The sequence below is a fragment of the Arachis ipaensis genome, chromosome B06, assembly GCF_000816755.2.
Source record: "Arachis ipaensis cultivar K30076 chromosome B06, Araip1.1, whole genome shotgun sequence".
NCBI lineage: Eukaryota > Viridiplantae > Streptophyta > Magnoliopsida > Fabales > Fabaceae > Arachis > Arachis ipaensis.
In genome coordinates, this window is record NC_029790.2 from 129,659,792 (window position 1) to 129,667,558 (window position 7,767).

Consider the following 7,767-nt stretch of genomic DNA (forward strand, 5'->3'; position numbering starts at 1 on the left):
CATTTTAACAACAATTATAAATCAATTTGATTAAAATTATCTTTCAAACAATCTGTCACATTAAAATTTTTTATAGAAGTATTAATTCATATATTTTTTAAAGATCAAAAAGTTTTTAAAATTGTGTATTAAAAAAATAAATAATAGTTTATATTTCATTTAACGAATATAAAAAATTTCTACGTTTATAAAAAATTTAAAAAAAATGGTTTAACTTAGAATTATGCCACTAAACATATTTTTTATAATTTATACTTATTAAAAGTCATTTTTATTTCGATTTATCAATTATAACTACTACACTTAAAAAAAACTAGTTTTAATAAATTGTTTTTAAAAACTTAAAAGCTTACCAAATTGAAAGTAGAAGTATGTCATGATGATTTATTACTTATTTGGTCCTTTTGGGAGGATACCTTGCTTGCATTGCATGGTTTGATGGTATACATTGAAGGAAAGCTGCGATTACAACAGTGAGTATGAAAAAAATGGCTGCATGCAGATTTCAAAGGCTGCTGTTACCTGTGTATGTGAATTATCATATTTCAGTGACTCAGGTGATTATGCACGTGGATCCAAACAAAATCCACCAATTCAAGACATATACTATATATGCCTACATTTTTATCTAAACTTCCTTCTTTGGCAACCATGCATCATGCATATGCATGCATCTCCTCATTTATATGATCTTCAACTACTCACAAATTTCTCTTATTGGTTACTCCTAGACTAGCTACCCAACTGTTCAATACTTCTTTTAATATTAATTTTATTTATTAAATTAAAATATTAAAATGATTATATGCTGTATATTACATAGTGTTTGTTAAGCAATTAAATTTTTTTAGTTGTGGACATGTTTATTTTATATAATATCAAAACATAGAACAACTATAATTTAGTAGTTATGAATTGTTCCTAATAAGAAGCATAACTTGAATGTACTAATTTTGATTTTTTTTGTATGGAGTCATTTTAAACATTATTTTAGTTTGGTTTATGATTTTGATTTCTGTCCTAATTTTCTTAAGGACAAAAATATAGAGCCATAGAGCAATAGAGCTATAGAGCTGCTCGTCCAATTAAATATGCAAGTGTAAGATCTTCAACTAATGCTTCGTGCTCCAAAAAAGAAGCTTTAAATAGCAAGAAGGTTGCTAGAGGAAAGATGTGTACGGTTGGAGAAGCTTTTGTTGGTAACAACGATGAAACTAGGAGCATTTCTAATAGAATATTTTTAGAGTATTATTTTTAATATTTTTAATATTTTTAATAAGTAAATTGATTTAGAATTAAAATTTATATTAAAATTTATTAATAAAATGAAATTAGTAGTATCCATTATAAGAAAAATGTTGAGTACAATAAACAGCGTCGAAAATTATTTATTAGTGGATTTTTCGTCAATATTTTTAATGAATTTGTCGAGACTAAGTTAATGATTACCATCGGATTAATCCATCAATAAATCCGGTGGTAGCATTTATTTTTAGCACAGTTAACCCATAATTAGTAGTCAAATTAAAACTTTTGTTAACAAAATTGTTAGCAGGAACCTAAAATTAGCAAAATCAACAAATTATTTTATTAAGGAAGAAGGGACAAAAATACACCTGAAAGTTCACACGTTGGACACGACTACACTTCAATCATTTAACGAGTCACGCGTGCACAGTATTTATACACTCAGGCGGACACAGTATTTTCATGTTAATTTTTTTTAGGAAGAAGAGACAAAAATACACCTGAAAGTTCACACACTGGACATGACTACACTTTAATCATTTAATGACGCCACACGCCGATGGCCGGAAGGGTGAATGTGTCCGCCGGAGTGTATAAATACTGTGCACACGTGACTCATTAAATGATTGAAGTGTAGTCGTGTCCAGCGTGTGAACTTTTATATGTATTTTTATCCCTTCTTCCTTTTATTAAAAATAAATGGTCTGAATACAATAAAATATCACAAAAGTAGAATACAATGAAGTAGACAAACAAAAACATAAAACCCTAACCCCTACATATCCCAGTAATCGTTGTCGTCGTCGTGGTCCCCCTGCTGAGACAGCGGAGTTGGTGCTGACGTTGGTACTCACCAGCAACGTTGCTGCTGGAACCAGCAGCGTTGTTGGTTCCAGTGCGTATCTGCTGGTTGTACACCTGCATCTGCCCTCGCAAGTGATCTAGCAGCTCCAGCTTCTCCGTCAGGTTCGAGCTGATAGCAACGTCTCCTCCCATGCGTGCAAGAAGGTCGTTATACCTCTGCTCCGACTGCTCCACTTGTTGGTGAAGCTCCTGTGTCAGCTTCTGCACCTCTTCCCTCAAGTTGACAACTTCCTAGGGATCGGTAGGGCTAGCAGCAGAGGAAGAGGCAGAAGAAGCCGCCAACGCCTAGGAGCGAAGGCCACTGGCGAAAAACGACCCCAACCCAAAGCGGCGATTCTTGTGGGGTTCAGAGGCGGTCTCGCGCTAAACCCTATCAGGATCCACTACTGAGGTCTCAGAGCCGGCTTCGTTGGTCTCACTAGGTGGCTGAGATTGCTGGGTCGCGGCTTCCAACCTCTGCATGTAATCCTCCTGTGTCACACACGTCGTGATTAGTATAACAGTTAATTGACTTTAAACCAAATAAATTTGAAACTTAGGATTAATTAAAACTCATATAATGGGCCACAGACCGTTCGTTAGCAAATCTCTCCTTGTTGGCCTTCAAAGTATGGGTATACTTGAAGGTCTCCACCAGTGTCGTCTCACGATCCAATGACTTATACTACAAATTATATCAACCAATAAAATGAAGGAACAAATTAAACAACTAATTCAAGTAATTATTAAAAACTTAAACAATAACAAATTCTTACCAGTCTACTCTTCGTCTTCATGAAGGTCGCCAACCCATCCGTATACTTCAACAACCTGGGTGAAGTCCTGTTAGCGACGTTCGTCAGATGGTGATACTTGAACCCCTCATCATTTCTAAAATAGGCCTCTAGTTCTTTCTTAATGGTTGAACGGATCCATCTCGTTAGGTGGTCGCGCCCCTGATGAATGTCGCTCATCATCTGCTGAAGTCGTTTAGCTGCTCGGTGGTCGTAGATCTTCCTGATTATGAGATTATATTCCGAATCCCATATGAAGTTCACCTGCACAAAGTGATTCAAAAACATTAGTTAGTCGGAATAAAATACAGTCCAAATACAATTAATTAATTCAACATTTTTTGGTTCTTACCATCCACTACTGAAATCATCGTTCTCTAGTCTCAGCCGGGATCTTTGTGTAGCTCAGCCACAGGTGGTCGTATGTTGACTTAATGACCTCAGAAATTTTCTCTGTGTAAGCATTGGGGTTTGGTGCGAACCTATCAGAGAAAAAATTTAGCATTAACGAACACGTAGAATAATTCAAAAACTTAAGATTAACAAACTTAAAATTAAAACATTATATGTACTCACGCCTCAGACCAAATTCTTAGCTGAATGACGGGCGGTGGTGGAGGGACATCCGGCTGGGGGCACTAGAGGAATCACCCACCACGTGCTTTGTCGTCGCTGGATCTGCAAGGGGCGTAGCAGAAGAAGGCACACAGTTCGGATTTGGGACCATGATGAATTGCTCGTCCACTGGACCTGCCTGTGACATCACAGGAGTCGACGGGGTAATCGGGGTAGAAGGAGATGACTGAACAGTCGCAGGAAATTTGGTGAAAACCCTACCTCTACCACGACCCCAAGACTCACGCAGTCTACCTCTACTACATGTTATCATGTCTGCAAAGAGAATATATTATTAACAATAATCAGCACATATTAACTACACGAATCATTCAACAAAATTTTTCGAAAAAATTAGACATAACCTCCCCTAAAATTAGACATATAATTAATCACTTTTACGGTTTCTACAAATCCAACCAATTTCAATCCACAGCATCACTCAACACACAAAAATAATTTCATAAGAATTAATTAAACTCATATCATAAGAATTTCATAAAACATTAATTATCTATTGATTGAAAATAACAAGTAACAAGACTTCTTTCTTAATTCATCACAATCAAATTTGAAGAACATATAAAAGCAGTATGAGAAATGCAAAAGTGTGTAAGAGCACAATCATCTTAAGAGAAAACTAGAAAGACAATAATTAAAGGTATATGATTATGTTTATGATGATCCAACGCTTTTCTCAGTCAAACACTTCTACCTACTATACTATTACAGCATGATTTCTTCCTGAAATCTTTCACATACTAAAGGGAACGTAAAGAGAACCAAAAAAAAAAAAAAAAAAAGTAGGACAATGAATTGAAAAACAAAGAAACTAAGTTCATAATGTTGGTTATAACTTAGTAACTATTGATGACTATATTTGGTATAAAATAGAGTAATTATTTGCTTGAATATTAGGATTCAACAATATAATCAAGAGATATAATTATTTTAAAAATATATATTACTCACTCCGATTGACTCACCTACTTTCTTTAACTCATCTACTCTCTTTGACTAAAGTTTATTTTTACTTTCTCAATTTTTTAAAAGGAAAAAAGATCTAAATCAAGGATTTGGATCCTCTAAAGTTTGAATTTCACTTTAGAGAGTAAAGTGTGATCTCTCACCATTGATTTCATATGTGGGACCAATAATAAATATGAAAGAGAAACTATTCAAGGGTAGAAGATTACACTTTACTCTCTAAAGTGAAATTCAAACTTTAGAGGATCCAAATCCATAAATCAAGTGCTGCTTGTACAAAAAGATGAAATAAAAGTAATGAATTATATACCTCTACCAAATTCATAAATTACATATCTCTAAACAAAAATTGTTTCAATTATTTTTTTTCCAATAGATAAAGGGAGGAGAGATGTTAGAGAGAGAAAGGGTTTTCGAAATGAAGGGGGAGTGGATTTCGTGATTTCAATTTTAGGGATCATTACCATCGGATTTACCGTTGGCTAAATCCGACGGTAACTCATAGCGAGTCACCAAAACGCATCGTTTAACTTAAATGACTTACTGTTGGAAAAATCCGATGGTAAAGCCCACAGTAAAGTTCATGCCTATGTCCCTCGTTTTTCCTCCAAGTATTGCCGGCGAAATTACCGTCGGAATCGAAAGTCTGTCGGTAACGATTTGACTAAACGAATTTTATATCAAAACCATTTATAAATCCGTCGATAAAGCCGACAGTAATGCACGATGCTAAATTTGACGGTACTCGACGCATTTGTTGTAGTGACCTTAGAGATACAGTATATCACATTGATCGAAAACCAATAAAATTTTGCCATTTATATAATTTTTTTGATACAATAGTTAAAAAATAATATAAAATTTTAACTAAATTAAGACTAAGCATTGGAGAGACACATTTTACTTTTAATTTCGAATTTTTATTTATAATATATGGTCTTACAAATATTTATGTGTCATTTTGTAAGACTTAAAGTAAAGTTGAAATTAAAATCAGCATTAGTATTGTTTTAAGACTGATGATTGTAAGAGAAAGCTTGTTAAACCTAGGTCTTTGTCTTGGACATGAGTTTTGTACAATCTAAATTTTCTATCCCTAGAAGGATCATAGTTACTAAGGATTGTTGGAAACTTTATGCCAATGAAAAAAAGTAAGGTGAAGTCTATTTTCAATCAACCAAATAAAAATATTTGTTTGCCAACTTATTGTTGGTGATATGTGGAAAACTTGATTCTGATTAGAAATTACAAAAAAAAAAAAAAAAATCTTAATTTTGGCTTTATTAAAAATTTTAAGATAAAAATAGTTGGTAGTAAAATTGAAAAGCGTCTTTGAGGTGAACGATATTTTGAAATTTTTTTTATCACCGTTATAATACTAGCTAGTTAGAATATTATAATATCACTGTTTCTTATTTAAAAAGTAAAAAAATTAGAATTCACATCCATTAATTAAAGAGAAAACTTTTACATGTTAAATGTTGTGCGTATATTTTAACTCTTGTTATAAATGATGCACTAAAAGATGAAGGTTCAATTTTAAAAACGATTAAAAATGTGATTAAACATGTATGTGTGTATCATCAGGTTGTATAAATAGGGATAAGATTATGGTAAAGGAGGCTAAAATTCAACAGAAAAACATTGTGGAATTAGAGGTTCCAACTAGATAGAACTCTACCTTTATATCTGATGCTTGGAAGAGCTTTGGAATTTGGAAAGGGCACTTAAAAAATTGAGGAGGGAGACGAGGAATATGCTATGATGGCTAGTGGCGGTATACCGTACCAAAGAATTTCAAATTTGTTAGATTTTGACAAATTTTTTATTATGTAGTAATTAAGAGAGTTTCAAGTTCAATATTAATTTGTGACATCTTTTCGACACTTCGATCATTTTTGAAAAGTTGTATTTACATTTAAATATTGGATGACAAAGTTTATATCTAATGTTTTTAAGCATGGCTGGAAAAAATTAAAATAAAGTCTAAGTATGATAAATATCAAAGTAGTATAAAAAAAATACAAATATAATGATATTTATTGCCGTAACTTTTGACAAGCTTCAAATGGTAGACTGAAATTTTGAGAAGTATGAAAAAGATGTTTCAGTTTGAGTTCAAAGGTGAAGAAAACATTTTATATATATATATATAATTACCTAAATCAGTTTTTAAGTATTTTAAAAATAGATATTTTAGTCTAAAAAAAATAAATATATAGATTAATTTTTAATATTTTTTTGTTAGACATAACAATTTTCAGTCTATTTTTTAACATAATTTACTAACAGAGAATGTTGAGTTGATACGTAAATTCACACACGTGAAGTGCGAGAAGGACAAAATAATCCCTGGCACGAGTCATTAGCACCCAAACCACCACCACTATTTCTACATCCGTTCTTCTGTCTTCTCTTTTTCCTTCTTCCTTCTCCTTTCCTCTCATTTCTCTTCCACAGTTAGACCTAAACACTACCATCGCCTCACTCTCCCTCACCATCTGCGTCTTTTACTATGAAATTTCATATCTGGCACCATCATCATATCGCAACTCCTCCATTGTATAAAGAAGGAACTCCACCGTCAGCGACGTTTCCTAGCTTCTTCGTGTTTCCGCCCCTGCCGACGACCATGCTGACGAGTACCTCGACATTCCTCCAATCGCTGCAATAAGTCTCTCATGGCAGACAGTGGCTGGCTCTTCTGAGGGATGTTCTAGCTAGAACCAACTCAACAGAACCCTAACAATCAGAACTCTGCTGTATATGTTTAGCCACTTCCCCAATTCCACTGCCGGCACTGTTAGCGACGTGTTCAGGGACTCGCTAGGCCTATCTTGCGGCGACGCAAAAAACAAAGGTTGATGGCAGAAGGTTCTGAGGGCAAGTAGGTGAGGGTGCAGGTGAAACCTTCCAGAAGGTGTTGTGCACCCTCGACGTTGCACTGTGTGGATATGCGAAGCTTGGAAGCCACTATTGCAGGGAAGAATACTATTGTCATCTATGAATTAGGGATTAGAGATTGCTATCATACGATGCTATTTTTTATTACAAAATTAAGGACAGTTTTATCCTTTTTACACACGTAGACACTTAACTGCTACTGTATGAGTTTATGTGGCAACTCAGTATTTTTTATTAGTGCGTCACACCGAAAAATAGATTAAGGACTATTATATCTGACAGAAAAAATATTAAAAATTAATCTATATATTAATTTTATTTAAAAATTAAATATTCACTTTTAAAATTTTTAAAAATTAATTTGAAAAATTCTATA